General features: G+C 42.6%; 1 protein-coding gene across 1 annotated transcript in view; it reads left to right on the top strand.

Moving 5' to 3' along the window:
• The first annotated feature begins 3,984 nt into the window (after positions 1 to 3,984).
• Positions 3,985 to 16,993, top strand: part of WT1 (WT1 transcription factor) — a 59,169-nt gene continuing 46,160 nt past the window's right edge. Inside the window, exon 1 of the mRNA XM_048950208.1 lies at positions 3,985 to 4,076. The gene's annotated coding sequence lies outside the window, so the exon portion shown is untranslated. The remainder of the gene's footprint in view (positions 4,077 to 16,993) is intronic.

A 16,993-nucleotide genomic window follows, 5' to 3' on the forward strand; every position in this document is an offset into this window, starting at 1 on the left:
GAGCTTTTCCCTCTGAGGAGCCAAAAGGCAGCAGTTCTTTCCGAAAACCAAATGCCGACTCTCAGCAGAGCATGCACTGAGTTTCATTGATCAGGAGACCACGGGCGTGAGGCTCTCATAGACACACACTTGCACATGTACCCAGTGCTTACCTTTCCCTCTTCTCTCCACTCAAATAATTAAAAATATTTGCTACCAGGTTGCTTTTTTAGAGAGCATTTCTGTACTTCTGTAAAAGATGATCAGTTTTGTGCTTAAATTGACAAGGAAAGGTTTTGTTTACAGCTATGTAGCCTCACTCTGGGATTGCTCAACAAAGCGAAACGAGAGCTTTGCCTCCTTAGAGTAAATACAGCATTTACTTTAATGTCAGATGAAGGTGTGGCAATCAGAGAAAAAAAAAGAGAGAGCGGGATTATCACAACATCTTTTTCCTTTTACAAACTGCAAATAAGAGTGATGTTATTGGCAATTATTTGAGACTGGGATTTTTCAAAGCTGCTCAACGTTAGCCTCGTATTTAGCCCACAGCAGCTTTTTTTTCCCCTGAGAAGTAAAGCTGAAGCTCAGCGTAGTGCTATGGCAGTATAAAGTGATTAGCAAATCCCTGCAGCTGGGAGAGGAGGGAGCCAACACTCCCTAAAATCTCCCTTCTGTAGTTTTATAAATGGACATGCTCAGTAAATGACCTCATCTCATAGTGCATGTTGGAAGTGAGCGGATTTACTGGGAAGCAGAGGTGTTCCTAGTGGCCTGTAGACAGTCGGGGTTGACAGTAGTGTTTGAAGCCCGTAAGATTCCTAAAACTGCACCAAGCACTGCTCTGGGCGATAGAACCATCTGCAGTCCAGCAGTAGAAATGTTGGTTATGCTTGCTGTTCATCTGAATGAGTCAGTGTTGTGTTTCTGAGTATTGCAGCAGCAGTTATGCTGACACTGAATGCTGGATCTACCTAGCTGCACAGGGGGGTCTGCCTATGTCTTCTTCCCTAAGGTAGGAACCAGGTCTTTCAGCACAAGACTTGCCTTCTCAGGTCAGCTCGGTGGCTGGGGTTACCTGGTGAGAACTGCAGGACGAGATGCAGTTGCAGATAAAACAATGCGATTATTCATGTTTTTTAATGAGCTTTTTTATGATACCTTGTAGTAAATATGATAAGGAGAGAAACGGCGACAGAGAGCGGCTATAACCAGTTCCCTGTAGTTTTGGTTTTCAAAACATTTGTATCAATTTTGGCAAAAAATGTGGGAGTGGTAGCAGCAGTGAAGGAGAGAGAGCGCTTAGCCTGGAGTATAGTTTCCTTTTGCCAAGAGCAAAGAAATTATAAAAACAAATTCTTGGCTGAAAACTTAAAAGGATAGGTTTGGAATGTTATCTTAAAGGACGTTACAATCTTGGAGCTTCCAGTCATACCCCAGATAAAGCACTTTGTTTATACATTACCCCATTTCATGTGCAGTGGCTTCTATGGTAGGTGAGCTAGAAGTACTCATCCTGGCTATGGAGAACATACAATTTAATTAGAAGTTTGCTTTGTTTCCTTTTTGTAATCTGTTTTTGTACATGACGTGCACAATCTCTGTTTCTGCAGCAAGAAGTGCTAATTAAACTCTTCAGATACATTTTGTATTGCAGTTCTGGGATTTATTCTCTTTCCTGTGTAAATGCTGAGAAAGCCGAGGCAAAGCCGTGGAAACATACAGGATTTACATCAATGTGACCTGCAGCACAGTCCAGAAGAGGGTTTTTATTAAAACCTTTCACCATCCACTTTAGGCTTTGATTTTAGATTTTATCTTTGTGTTTTGTTTTAAAGAAAATGAGACTTTCAGAGTTGTCAGGATAGGATTAAATTAATGTTCCCATTTTTATACTGATGAATTACCTAAAGTGCAGCATTTCCAGAAATATGCGTTCCCTCCTGACTGAGATCATAGCATCTCACATTAACAGTAGGAGAAAAAGCCATCAGCTCAGAGCAAGCGCTGAATACCTCTGTGTGCTGTTAAAAACAAATCACAAAGGGCTGAGCTTACACCGTATTATTGAGATCAGGGTACAATTCTAGCTTCCACTGAAACTGATAGCAAAATGCCTGTAGGCTTCCCTAGCAGCAGGATTTCACTCTGTACAGCAAAGCGCAGAAAGTGGCAGAAGGTCTGCAAGTGTTTTTGAAACCTGGTGCTTTGGTTCTCCATCATGCAAAGGAAATAATTTGATTTTTCCCTTGGACGACTGGCTTTTTTGTTCCTTTTTATTGTGTGGTAACTTGCTATTACTTGCACCTAGCAGCACCAAGACACTATAGAACAGAAGGCATGATCTTTTTACATGAACTTGTATTGTTCTGGGGGGATCTACCTAATACTTCACTCTTTTATTTGAGTGCTAAGAGTGACTCGTGCTGACAGCTGAAGTGATTGCTGTGCGTGGAATAAAGCTGACTGTCTTTGTTTTCTCATTCTGGTTCTAAAATTTATACGGATTCTTGCAGGTCTAAGCTGAAATACATAGTTTTTTTTTTTCTGAATGCAATAAAAATTGTTTATATGTTTTTCTGATGCATAAATGTTTAGAAGACACATGTAACCATTATTGAAAGGTAAGAGTGGGGCAGATTTAAAGGCAAGAAATTTTATTTTTACATTCTATTCTTTCTCAATGCTTTTCATTTCTTAAAGCTTTTCTAGTGCTTTTTCCAGCTCCCCTTGAAATTAATGAGAACCAGACCAAGTCCCAAGTGCTTTTTGTAGGCTTTAAAAAGCATGAAATGATCTGTCATTGGAGAAGTGACAGAGCTCTAACTTTCAAGCGTGTCTTGCTGAGGAGAGTTAGGAGCCATCTGCTGGTGCAGCAGGTAGGTGCTGAGCCTGAGTGGAGGCAGAGCTTTAAACAGACAGCAGGAAGGGATGCTTCTGGCACTGCAACTGTTTGTTGCAATTTCTGCCTGCTGCCACATTTGAACATTGCTAGAAAGGATGTCTAATACGTGTGTGCTGAATCCCACTGGAGATGGGTGACAGTGTGGGCATTTTCATAATGATCGATTCACTGAAGAAACCAGCAGAGCTGGGCTGGGTGGTGACAGGTGATGGTTGGGCTTTTCCAGCCTGTGATCCTATGATTCCATAACTGCAAGAAATGCATCTGTGTATGATAATGTCCATTGTTTGATAGAAGGAATTTACCAGGCACTGTTATCACAGTTATCTGACAGTGATAGGAACTGAAGAGCTCTCGAGATGGGATCAACCTGTGTGCCACCTAAGCTTAGTGTGTTCAGGCTTGGAAATACAGGAAAAAAAAAACGTGTGTTCCTGACAACAACCCGTTTTATTTTTCTGCCCTATGTTGCTAGAAGACTTCTAAAGAACTTTTTATTTCCATTCTTTCATATCAAGTAGTATTACTCTATGGTTGAGCCATATACATGGAGACAAATGCTTTTGTGCCAATTTTAGCAAAGCTTGTGATGAATGTAAATGGAAAAACCCACATTCTTGGAGCGTGCTGGAATGCACAGCTGCATTCCCAGAAGAGCCAGCCAGTTCGACAGTCCTCTACTGTCTTTTCTTCTTTTGTTTGGCCTTGGGTTAGGTGACTATGTTTCATTTGTTTCTTTATCTCATTTGCAAGACCATCTCATGTTTATCACAAAACACCTGTCTGTAGTCCTGTGTGTATGCACTGGTTTTTGGTCAGAGGAAGTGATTCTTTTCTGGCATTTAGTGTCAGACAAGAAAACAGCATTTCCTCTGTGTGTTGGATTACACAACAGAAACAGGTAGCTAGCTCCATGCCAAGTGAAATACATGTTGAGGTCAGTGTCAGCCATCTGCCTGGTACATTCTAGCTGTAACTTGTATTCTGCTGATTCTGGCATCCACACTGTTTTCTTGGAGCGCACAGCAGCTGACTCAGTAGTAAATCCCCAGACAGGCTGTCCAGTGTACACCAGAGCCATCTCACTGTGACAGCAGAGGCTAGCTGGTGTTCAGTGCTTGATGCCAGTGCTGAGGCAGGGGTCAGCGAGGGACAGCAGACCAAACAGACAGTGACACTTGGTATTTGTAAGGTGAGTCGGGCTGTGACTGAACACCACGCTGTGATGGGAGGCTGCATCCAGCCAATGATATCTGGCACAGGGTGAGGACCCAAAATCCTGGGGGTCTTTCAGATGCGGGGTTGTACCCAGTGAGGGCCCTGCTACTGTGCGCACAGGTCGGTGTTGTCAATGGAGCTGTAAAATTTACCTTTGTATCTTCTATCAGTGCTCTTTTAGATATGATTCATAAAAACTGGAGTTAGAGTATGTTAAAATAGTTTATTGTGCCTGTCGCATTTTCCCTTCTTTGCAGATAAAAATTGTCATTCTTTTCAAATCAGAAGAATAACTGCAAACGGAGAAGGAAATCTATATTCTAGTGCGGTGCACTGTCAGCCACAGAATTGTAGTTTTCAGTTACATTGTTTAAGTTGCAAAGAAACACATATTTATCTAGAGTAAGGTAATTTTATAGGCCTATAAAACCTGCATTTTCTCTCATGTTCCTCTGCCCTCAATTTTAGACATTCAGAAAAAAACCTAAAACTGTAAAATAAATCTTCAAATGCTGCAGAAGACTGAGCAGAGCTTTTACTACATACCTCTGCAATTAGAACTAATTTACTGCCCTGTGAGACAGGGGAAAACGTGCAAGGTACTTCTTGGATAAATATACCTCAGTAAGAAAAGCATAGCTGCTCTGTGAAAGTTATCTGCTTGTATTCAGCAAGTATCAGGGTCATTCTTACGGCTACATACCGCAGAGCACTAATTAATGGGGCTGCAGCTGGTGGTACCACTTTGGCTGCTTCAGCCCAGCCTCTTATTCCATATTTCTCAGGTTCGTATGACCAGTCTTGGACCACATCCCATCATTTTTCCCCCAAAGTACAAAAAGTACTTAAGTCTCTGCTGGAAAACTGCCAGGCTTTCATAAAAAGAACAGAGATGTTTTTTTCTTTGCTATTTTTACCTTCTCTGCCAAAAAAAAAAAAAAGACACCATGTTGTATTGGCAGTTGTATATTTAAAAGTGCCCTTTATGTTGAGCTTCTCAGCAAGGCATGGCCGGCCACTGTCACTGGGCCACATACAGTTGAGTGCTGTGCTTTGCCATCTGTCACGGAGCCGGAGGTGAGGTGGGGCGAATGGGAAGTAAAACCAACGTGTGACAAGGAAGGGACCGCAGTGCTGAATGTCCCTGCCAGAGGCTGCGTGGTTCAGCCTGCAGAGCTGCCACAAAGGATGACACCAGGGATTCTTGAACGACATGAAGCACTTGTAGCATGTACAACTGTCATTATCAATCATCCAAGTGAAGCAGCATATCTCAGTATGTTGGAGCTGCACCTCAGAAAGCTGTGTTTACTGAGATTAAGAAATGGGACGTGCCGTGGCAGGCAGCAGTTTTACATGTTTGTATTGATGCTGCATGTGTTCCACTTCTTGCGCTTTTCCTTTTCTTTGAATGACTGTAAAACATTTAGAGCCCGCGAAAGCAAACATTTGTGACATAAATATAACAGAACTTTTAAAATGAAGATGTTCACTGCCAAAAGTGTGTAATAATAAAATTGTAAGCAAACTGCAAAACGCCAGAATGCTTTGCCAGAGCTTTTCATTCTGATGAATTATCATTTAAGATCGTGCTTTGAACTACGAGAGGTAAGTATTCGTTAGCAAAATGCTGCCTGCTTCTATAAGTTGTGTATTTACCTTTGAATGAGTGAGTTAATATGACTGGCCCCTTCAGGGGCTACGAGGTCTAATTTGCATTGTGCAGAAGAGCTTGCAAGATTATGACTTTCTGCCAGTTATTATGGATGCAGATAGAGTCTTCTGCCCCAAAGCACCTTGGAAATATCCGTATCCAGCTGTACAGCACCGCGGTGATTTTATTCTTCTTAAAGAGAAAAGTGCTCTCATTCCAAAAATGAGTCGAAGTTAGTGTTGCCAGTCATTAGCCAGCAGCCTGTTCCCTGTACAAGGATAACTTTGGAGATCACTTGGATCCCCTAAAAGCGTTTGTTTAAAGTGTGCCACTGAGGCATAATTTTAAGGTTCACTACTATAGATGTGGTTTGAAATACTTGAATTTGCCTCTGCCAGCCAGCTTATAGATACAAATGGAGCATTGGCCTTAGCTGCACGGAGCTTCCAGATGGTTCCCAGGAGTTCTCACAGAGGCGTGCCAGAAGCAAAGTTTTCAGCTGAGCCTTTGCTAAAGAGGTGCAAGACTAGCAGATTAGGAAGTGCATGAGTGATAAATGAACTTCTGCCCTCCTGTGTATTTCTGCTGTTATTTATAATTCTGTTGCTTCGTGTCATTTAAATATCCGTATCTGTTTATCTATCTGTGTACACCCACAGAGAAATGTTTGGGAAACGAGGCTAACAGTCGCTGGAATAGAAAGAGATAGTGGAAGGCTTTGTGAAACATGTCCTACCCCAGGCAGCCCAGTTTGCTGTAGAGTGCCAACTGTTGGAAATCTGGGCACTTTTATTCTCCAGTGTTTTTACAATTTCCTAATTCCTCAAAATCTTTATGGCAGTTTTTTGAGGTAATTTTCATTATTCCTGCCTAAAAAGGCTTTGTAGGTGAACTCCTGCTTTATTGAAATAATTATAGATGAAGTAACTATAATACTGAGAAAATAAGGCTCCATCATCTTCATCTTGATGCTGAATAGAATATAACTAGTGATTCCTTCTGAATGGACAGTGAGTTTTCTCTGGGAACTTGCAGAGGACTTAGACACTTGTCTTATGATGCCCTGAGGAGGATTGGCAGCAAGAGAGTTACCTTTAACTTCTTACATGCTGCTTTAAATCGTTTACTGGGTGCACACTGTAAGGAAGACAATCTTTCAGGTCTTACACACATGCAGAGCAACACTGACATTTTTATTCATACGCCCCGTGCTAGATTCTGTTCACACAAAATCTGAGTTGAGAGCTCTTTTGTCCCTGTAAAGCAGCTAACCCAAAGTCCTGGACAAGTGCTGAGCAAAGCAGTATTTGGGGAGCTTGTAGGCTTCATGCTTTAAACGAGCAGTAATTTATGGCTTTTGACTGAGGTCATTGCTTGGCACATAGGGATGGCCAATTTGATGGATTAAAGGCTCCAGCAACTCTCGGGCCCTTAACATTTGTAAGCAATCATAGTCTGGCTGGCAGTGACCACAACAAAAAAAAACAACACAACACACACACACACACACACAAAAGATATGTATTCTTGTTTGGATCTATTTTAAATTTGTTTGGCTTTGTTTTCTTCTTGGAGGCCTATAGCTGCCATTAGATACTCTTTGATTTGTTTCCAAGGATGGGTCAGAGTCACATTTTTCTTTGATAAACCTGTTTTATTTCCCTCATTGATGTACACTGCTGAAAGCTGCACATTTCTTTTCAGACCACTATTACATTACCACATCAAGGAGAGCTTGATGGGCCAGTTCTCCAGAGCAGGAAAGAAGGGATTTCACAGTGTCAGTGAGAGCACATGCACTGTTTTTCTTCACTATCTGCTGGAACAGCAGGTCTCAATTAGCAGCACCTTAGATATCATCAGTTCATCTACACCTGCACAGTGTGTGGAAGGCAGTGTTTCACAACGGGCATTTTCCCTGTTGCAGAAGCTGTACGGGGGAGCGGTGAGCCCTTAGAGGAAATACTTTTTCCTAGGTGGGCCTGTGTTGTACATGGTGACCCTGTGCTGCCGAGCACTTGGCAGTCCGGCCCTGTGGGATGTGGACCTTTCCTGCCTCTTTCTCTGCGCAGAAAGATCCTTCTCACTTGCAGAAAGCACTCCTTTGGGAGAGTTGCTCCTGTTTTAGCCGTTGCTATCTCTTGGGGGTGTCCTGAACCCCTTCCCCCCAATAATTGCCCTTATGTACCCTCTCTGTTTCATTTGGATCACGTGCTATTTTGTAACGCTGGTATTATTGCGTGTTGCAGTGTGAAATGCAGAACATCCTCCTATGCAGCGGTGGGAGAGGAGCTCTGATTATGGGAAACTCTATGCATGCATTGTTCACATATTTCAAAAGTGAGCAGAGTTCAAGAATAAAATAGTCATATCAACTACGGTGCTCTGCAAGGCTAATAAGTAAAGCCGGTGTCAGTATACTGCTGTGTGATCTTGTTATTGAACCTCCTGTGGTAAAGACGTGCTTTGAAAACTGCCTTTTCTGTGTCAAAAGTTTCCTCCTGCATTGTATGGTTGGGAAGGAGATGTTTTTCTGATGTATTGTGTAGGCAGTTCAAACAGCAGCAGTAAGAATTCGCAGTTAGAAAAATACTTAAAAGAGTGATTACTCATTTCTTGTATAGCACTTCTCATCCTCTGGAGTGAAATGGCCTCTCTTGCGCAGGAAAGTATCATTTTATTAAGACAATCTGCTGGTGACTTTTTTTCCTACAGTATTTCACAATCCCTGGAATTTATTTAGAGGTTATTGGTATGTCTTAGAGGAGGGAGATCATCTCTCTGTTGCATTTTAAATGACTAAAATACAAGCTTGAAAATAAATTCCCCAGTACAAGATCTTGTCATTATTGGTTCTGTTACTGTTTTGTTCTGTCGCAGTGGCTTAGAGATGTGGTGGTTGCTCCCTCCTCAGTGGTAGGTGCTGTATAAATGTAAAAACAGGTGGTCCTTGCTTTAAAGAGAAAGGAAAATATTTCTGTGGCACATAGAGAAAAGTAGGTACCAGGAAGGCTGTTGTAGCTTTTGAGCAATCATTCAGTAGCAGAGTGACGGGTGTGATCAACAAGTATTTCCTGAGAAGGTCCTCCAGCTCAAAAATGTGTGCGCAGTGCTCCTCAGCCAGAATCCGAGCTGGGGACATCAGTGCATGCCTTAAGCTCTTTTGGGTTCAAACATCTATTTCATAGAACTGAGAACGCTCCCTGATCCTGTCCCAGATGTTGATGTCCATCTAACAAAGAACACATCTTTCTGTTCACAGATAGAAGTAGAAACCAGGTTCTGTGTGACTCTAGTCATACAGTGAGTCCCTAGAAGAGCCAAGACTAGGACCTACTGCCTTGTAACCTAGTCGGCTCTCCCTTATTCACAGAAGGGTGGGATTAAATGAAGTGTCCTCAGACTGCCAAAAATTCCAGCAGACATCCAGAGATCTCCAAACCTTAAGTCTCCAATGCCTTCTCATGAGTCCAGGGCCTCACCTCTTCCCCTCCATGCAGCTGCCAAAACCTCTAGCTTCCTTTCACTGACAGTTTCACCAGTGCAGCTGTGTATTTTCAGTGAGTATCACAAAGAAAATTTGGGGATGGAATATAATTAAATTTTTAAAACCCACAGGAAAGTTTCTGGTTTGTACATATTAGTCACTCAAGTTCAATTAAAGCTTAATTTCTGGAGAAGTTACTTGATGTTACCACGGATGATCCAGAGCTAGTCCTTGGATTACACAAGCCCAAGCACTGTCACTCGCATCCTGATTTGAATCAGCAGGAAAACTAAGGTGCTGAAGCTCAGTGACGGACTCATGGAAGGATCCATGTCAGGACCAAGTCTCAAGAACCTCTGCTTGCTGTTGTGCAGAGAGTCACGGCAGTGTTCATGCAAGCCTGGTTCGAAGGAAATGGGGTAATCTTTCAAATGAATGTTCTCCTGCCTTGTAATCCTCACTTTTCTTTCCCTTGTATGAAGCCCTAGGGACAGGTCTGCAGCTGAAGCAGATGGCTGTGTAATCCCATTTGCTTTTTAAGCAAAGAATTCTTTAATTTATTTGGACTGTTCTTGTAGTTCTGGTGTCTCTTCTTGGATTTATTTTGAAAATATGGGAAGTCAGTGGTGCGTTAGATCAGACAGCAATATGCTCTAGATGTGATTGCTGGCTGTGGAGGTGTTTAGCCCTGTCAGAGAACTTGTCTGGACAATGAGAAATTAAAAAGCAAAAAATGACAGCTGAATATAGCCAATGGAAAACTGTATGGGCTTTCATGGGCATACAGCTCTCAGAGGTACAAGTTCCAGCTCTGTTAATGTGTCTGTCAAGGTGAAAGGGCAGTGATGGGAAAGAATTCCATCCAGCTTTAACTCATCAAAAAAAGCAAAAGTGGATCTTCTGGTGTGAAATCTCACTCCCTATCACCACTTTATTTTTAATCGTTTTGTTACACATCCTGTTAGAGGGCACCTAGGAAGCAGCGAAGAAATACACCTGACATACCCTGACTGGAGATGGTGACAAAATAGAATATGCAGACATCTCAAACAACCTTCTTTAACTTTGTCCCAAGCCTTTTTTGCCCCACTCCATGCTCCTGAAATAATTCTGCTGTATCTTCAGCAAGGACTGTACTGAGAGACACCCAGGTCTGTTCTGCTAGCAAGTTTACATGGCTCTTTAAGGCTCCCAGATCTAACTGTATCTATCCAACTAATGAAACCACCTATTAAAACTACTCTGTGGACACATCCTGCTGCTGCTTTTTCTATAAAGGTATCACACATTAAGTCTGAACTGAAGGATCAAGACGATTTCCCTCTCTGCAGCATGCTTTGGCCATTTATTTTCAAATGAGGCATGGGTGTGCATAACCAGTCACTTTCTTTATCCTCCTCCCCCTGTCATGGCTGCAGTGAAGAAATGTAAGCGCAGAGGCCCGGTGGAAGCCATGTAAATAACTGGGTTTTCTGGACAAAGTGTGGCAAGTACAGAAAGTTTAGACACAATCACTGGGATGTGAACTTCACTGACAAGGAGGTTCAGCCCTAAGTGCTACTAGTCCCACTCCTTAGATAGCAAGACACTGGCTTTCACAGAATCAGAGAACATTTTGAGTATGTCACAGCACAGCTTTTTATGGAGTCCTTTACAGGAAATGGAAGAGAATTGGTTCATATCCCACTTAGAAGAAATGACCTCAAACAACTTCTTCAAAGCTCAGCACAAGTAAAAGCCTAGATGGTTAAGTCAACCTCGACCAATTCAGTATTTTGTAAACTCTGTCTTTACTCACACGTTCTACTGTTCCCAAGCAGATAAAAGACTGGTTTATAGGAGACAATGGTGCAGATGAAAAGAAGCAGACAATATCCGTTTGGAAGGGTACAGGCTCTTCTCTGGAGCATTTACAACAACCTGATGTTTACTGCATTTCTAGACTGATGTCATTTTGCTCTTTTCCTACCTCGAGCAGAGCAATCTCTTGCTGAGATAGATCACATCTTCTTCCTGCACAAGTCTTCATGGTTAGTCCTGAAATGCCAGCAAATTTGGCTGATATTGGGTTTTGCAAGCCCAGTATCAACTGAGCTGTGCAAATAGCTCATTTCTCTAGTTTCCTGGCTGAACTGAAAAACTGAGAAACAAATTATGCTTGTGACAGTGGAACTAATGAATCCTAGCTTCCTGGATTTGAGTCCTTGCCTGGGAGCTCTTTGCCCACCCCTCTAACCCCTGCTCCCTCCGTGTCCCCCATGACTGCCTCCCCTCCCACTGCCTTCACTTCCCTTACTGCTCCCCAGACAGTAACTGGGCAATGGCAGCACATAGTGCAGTTAGCTCTGAGTTGAGTTGGGCCGGGAGGAGCCAAGCAGTACAAATAACTGCTGTGTTCATTTTGCAGTTCATCTTTCAGTGGGGGCACTAATTTAAGTCCTTTTGTTTCTGCTGAGCTGCCAGTATTCCTGAAGCTTGTGCTCACTTAGTGTTACTGGCAGTGTCATGTCTCTGCAGACTTCATCTGAAACAGGAGGAGTTATCTGAGACAGATGCACTGGCAGTGCAACCACACAAGTGGAGTTACCTAATGCGAACGCCTTCAAATGCTTTGCTTGAGCAAAGATAAAATACTTCTGTTTTGTTTTCCAAAACTTAAGTGCTTGCATAAAACCAAGCAAATACACATATGAAGTGATACTTCAAGCATGCTAGTACCTTTCTGACAATTTGTATGTTTTGTTTTTTAAGAGTAGGAGTTGATTAATTCTTTTTTACTGATTTACAAGTTGAGCATGGCTCATCTAGTCTTGCCTAGTTTGCATTGACTTCACCGCATTTTTACTATCGTGATACTCTTCCTTTGATGACCTTCTTCTTTCCCCCTGCATTTGACAGTCTGTGTTGCTGTCTTAGTAGGAGAAATGTACAATATCTTTGAAACTTCGTTGACTTCTTGAAAGTTTACAGAATTAGTCCAAAAATGTATTTCTCCTCCCATTAGTGTGGTTTCAGCTGTTCAGGTGCAAGGTAGCTAGCTCGAAAATCACAAGAAAAATGCCTAAGTACCCCTTGAGCGTTAGTAAACCTTTAATAAACCTTTTGAAGTGCCTTGTCCTGGTTTGCCATTTCTTTGAACAAAGATCAGGATTCTGTTGTGCACTCGTGCAAAGAGAAGCTGTGTTTGCCTTGAATTCTGCGTGATCGTTCTGTGCTACAGGTGAGCTTTAGCGCGGTACTGTTTGCAACGTGGATGCTGAAGAGAGAATTGTTAAGGCAGGAAAGAGATGCTCACTAAACCTAAGGGAGAATATAGATGCCTCAAAAAACAAGAGAGAGAAAGAGGTAGATAAGTAAGTAATCAAATCCAGCCTCGATTTATCCACCTGTTCAGTACTGCCAGTACTGCCAGCGGTGGTGAACTCCCCTGATGGAAACACCAGGCGGTTTGTTGTGTGTCATGGTCTAGCCCTCCTGATAAAAGGCTGAATGCCACTATGTTGTTAGTCTTGAATGAAGCCGATGGCACAAATGCGATGGTTGGCAGGGCTGGGTGAGCTCGGGTGCTTCTCCTGATGGAGGGAGAGTGGAAGAGAAGCCTGATAGCACACAAAGAAATCCAGAGCAACTGCTGAGAGGCAGCTGAGCTGGCTGGGAAGAACACAGAACCACTGTCCTTTAGGGAAGCCTTTTGCTCCTGCCTGCCACAGTGGCAGTCTCTGTTTCTTTAGTTCCTCGGCTGGCTGCAAGTGTGACTCTGGTAGACACGAAGGAGGTGGAGGAAATGGGTCGTTTTGATGTTTTGGATGGGCCGCTTCCCTGACAGCATCCCTTTGGGCCTCTGCTTAAGGGAGCACTGTGCACAGCTGTTGCTCACGCCGATGAAGCAGATACCAAAGAGCTGTGCACCCAGTTCCCAAATGCAAAACCGACCCTATCACCTGGTGGCAGTGCATGTTCTGCCTTCAAACCACACAAAATGTGTTCTTAAAGAACTTTTTTGAGTTACAAAGGCCATTTAAATGACATATGACTTTCAAAACAAAGTGTTCTACGGGGCCTATATATCTCTCCCCACTCCCATGTTTGCTTTTTCTGCTTTGGCATCTGACATCAGTGCCTGTCATTGAACATCTCAACATTTGTATTGCTCTCAGGGGAAACGCAGATCAGATTGCTTAAGCCTTGTAATTTGGCATTGCTGGCATTTTTTTTTCACCACGAGTGTTACGATGATGGTAGTGACACTTTGCAAGTTTTGGAAGAGAAATTGTTAAGAGTAGAATCCAAAATAACCTCGGTGATGTGAATTACTCTTTGAATGAACTCTGTGATGTTGTCATGGAGTTATCTAGATCAATCTGTGTCCGTGACAGGGGAACTGCATTAAGATACAAGATCCAGTATGTTCTATTTGTGCTAGACATGGGGCTATTTGCAGTTATTCATGGAGAAAAATCAAATGCCAGATACTTCAGGCAAAAGTTTTTTGTTTCGTTCAGAGAAGATATGACCACGGGTCAGAACTACATTCTGCATGTTTCCATTGAGGCACATTCATTTCCAGAACTGAACCTGCTGTCTTCTTATTTTTACAGCCTCTGATTTAACTAAGATCTGCATTCATTGTTACTGAGCTTTAATAATCTAAGGGTCACTTGAAGGGCTTTTGTTTGAGGGACCTTTCAAGACAAGCCAAGGCAGCAGTTAGAGAACGTTTCTTGTTTGTAGACAAAAATATATTAAAACAACCAAGGGAGCTATTACTCTTCCACATAATTATTTTTAATGTCTCATTGGACATGTATGAAATGCCTTTCAGTTCCTGTGGGAGAATTACTTTTTTGTTTTTACATTTTGCAGCATGGCTTTTGTTAAATTTCTGTGCTGCTTTTCCATTGAGCAATGCTCACCCCAAAAGGCTTTATAAACAGGAACGGGATCTCTAGGAATACGCTTCCAACCTAACCCAAATGGCAATTAAAGGCTTGTCAGTGGTCAATGGCCCGATGCCTTGCATACCTTGCGCCACTTTTTTTTGGTCCTTAATCAAGAAAGAACACAGCTAGCTCACAGCCCCAGAACAGCTGAGGGCCACGTCTGGTGAGGCAGAGCCAGATTGCTGCACCAGCCAGCATTCAAGGCGCGAGAGAGGGCAGACACGATGAGGCTCCCTTCACTTCCACTCTGCTTGTAAATGCCTGCTGGGTAATCAAAGCAGCTTTGGGGCCTTGGCATGAAGGTTATCTGCAAATGTGCTATTGTGTAGCATTTTTTGGTTACCCAGGAAAGGCTGAAAAGGAATGTAACCTTCTCTTTTATAACAAGAACAAACTGAGGAGAGCAAACTAAGAAATTGGAGTGAAAGGGAAAGAATGGCATTATGGAAAGACAGAAACCATCCTCTAGTCATGCAGTTCTAAAATAATTGGTCTTGGCTTGGGGACATGCACGGAGGTGCAAGTTAGCAGCAACGCGCAGGTGCTTCACTTGGTCATCTATTTCCTTCCTATCGAATGCTTACGGTCCTTTAAACCTGCCAATTTCTTGAGATATCCTTTCCGTTTTGAATGTTACCCAGGTGTGTCTTGCTCAGGCATGCAGAGTTCCCTAGTATGTGGCAGTTGCCTTAACTCTGAAGCCATCGTGCTTTTCGCAGATGGAAGTTTCTCTGACCCCAAACGGTCAGTGCTCCTCTAGCATATTCTTCAGGCAAGGTCCCAGAAAGCACCAAGACTCACTCTCAACCTGAACCTGACGTCGCTTAAAAAAGAAGTTACATCTTATCAGTGTGTACTGCACACAGGGCACTGAACACACTACGCTGCATACAGCAGTACCAGGACTTCTCTCTCATCTCTTTTCTCAGGGCTGATGCATCTGCTGAAGTTCCAGTCTTCTCATCTCTCCCTTCCACTGTGAAAGGAAAATCAAACGTTGACTTCGGGCAGTGATAATGCAGTTCTGTCTGTATGGGCACAGACACCACTGTTCATGTCCAGTCAGAGCAAAACTGAGAGAATCTACTAGGAAGTATCTAGATAACTGCCTTTCTTAGCCAGGTGTAAACCCGGTTTCACATGTACAGTGTTCTCGGCGTTTGATTAGATGAATTAGCGTGTTCACCGTCTTCAGATGACTGAAGTTGAAGTCTTTCAACCTCTCGGCTCATGAAATTTTAGATTACATAGATAAGGTATAATTTTTAATATGGTTTGCTTCGTGGAATGACATTGCATTCTTTGTGGATAAGAAGCACACATTTTTAGCAGGGAAAGGCTGTGGAAGCTGCTGCTTCAAAGTAGTATACGATAATAGAAGGAAAGTATTGTGTGACAGTGATACAGATGTTCTGATGTTTTGAGCATGAGCTGCTAAAAATAAGTGATTTATTTGAGCATGAAGTTGTCTCTTCACTGAACTTCACTGTTTCAGAACTTTTGTCTCAACAATCTCCTCTAAGACTAAGAGTATAACTATGATATGTAGTTACTGTTATCTCAATAAAGTCACTGTGAGAGAATGCTTATAAAATATTTTGAACATAAAAATCACTACAGATATGTACTTTGTGACACATTCCTTGAGACAAGAACCATAAAACAGACCAGGGAAATTTCTGAAGATGCTGTTAGTTAAGGGCTTCCTGCGGAGCTGATCTTGCAGTGTCGTCCAGAGTTTCCTACCCTGATTTGACAATTTTATGGCTTTGGATTCTCAGTTCTTTAAGGTGATTTAGTCATTGGTTTTTGCGGCTCTACGTCTGGAGACTGCCAGATCTAGTTACGTGCAGAATACTTGATTTGACGTGGAGTGCTTCTATTCTGGAGAGATACTGTTGCGTGGAGCTCAGAGGAGGACAGCAGGAAAAATGAAAAGGACTAAATATGTGCAGCCTGACTAACGAGTAGGAAAAGCTGGGATGAAAGGGCATCGTGGTCTATATGGAACTGAAACACGTGAGCATGAGAGAGAGAGAGAGAATTATGTCGTGTTTGGCAGGAGGATGTAATGAGTAATAGATGGAATGATGAAGGGGAAATAAAATTGGCTGAATGAAGAAAAGCTTCCTGACCACGAGATTTTGTTTGATTACTGACATTTCCCAGGGGACTTCTGTGATTTGGGAAATGTTATACAAGAGTATTCGGAGCCTCACAGAGCTCCACAAAGCATAGCTCCGTAGTCACCTCATGGCTTGGCATCGAGGGCTGGATAGTGCTTCCCATTTCTGACTGTGTTGAGGTTCCTTGGCTTCCTTGCGTTTGTCGGGCAGCTCTCGTCCCCCGTGTGCTGGCTGGCCTAAGGCCACCCTTCTGGTTGGGATTACTAAGTAATACTACCGCTCTTGAAGAAAACCTACCTCCTGTGAGACTGTGAGCTCCAACGTGTGTGCTGAGGCTGTGGGAACGATCCCGTTCCTTTAACACTAAGTGTATTGATTTATGTCCTTGATACATGGCATTGGAGTGGAGCATATTGGAAGTGTGAAATGTTCTGGAGCTCTTATTTGACTGGAGAATTGCTGATGTTTCAACAGAGACTAATCATGTAAGGAAAATTATTCAAGAGTTTACTCAGCTCACTCAAGAGTTCACATTCCCTGATAAAGAATACGTAGCTGTCAAAGGGTGTTCCTGTCACCCATACATAGAATTATTTCATGGTGCCTTGGCTAAGGCTGACTCCAGAAGTTCCTCTGAGAGAAGTTTGTTTGATGAAAAATTAAGCGTGTTTTTAGCTGACATCC

Source organism: Lagopus muta, chromosome 6 (genome assembly GCF_023343835.1).
Source record: "Lagopus muta isolate bLagMut1 chromosome 6, bLagMut1 primary, whole genome shotgun sequence".
Taxonomy (NCBI): domain Eukaryota; kingdom Metazoa; phylum Chordata; class Aves; order Galliformes; family Phasianidae; genus Lagopus; species Lagopus muta.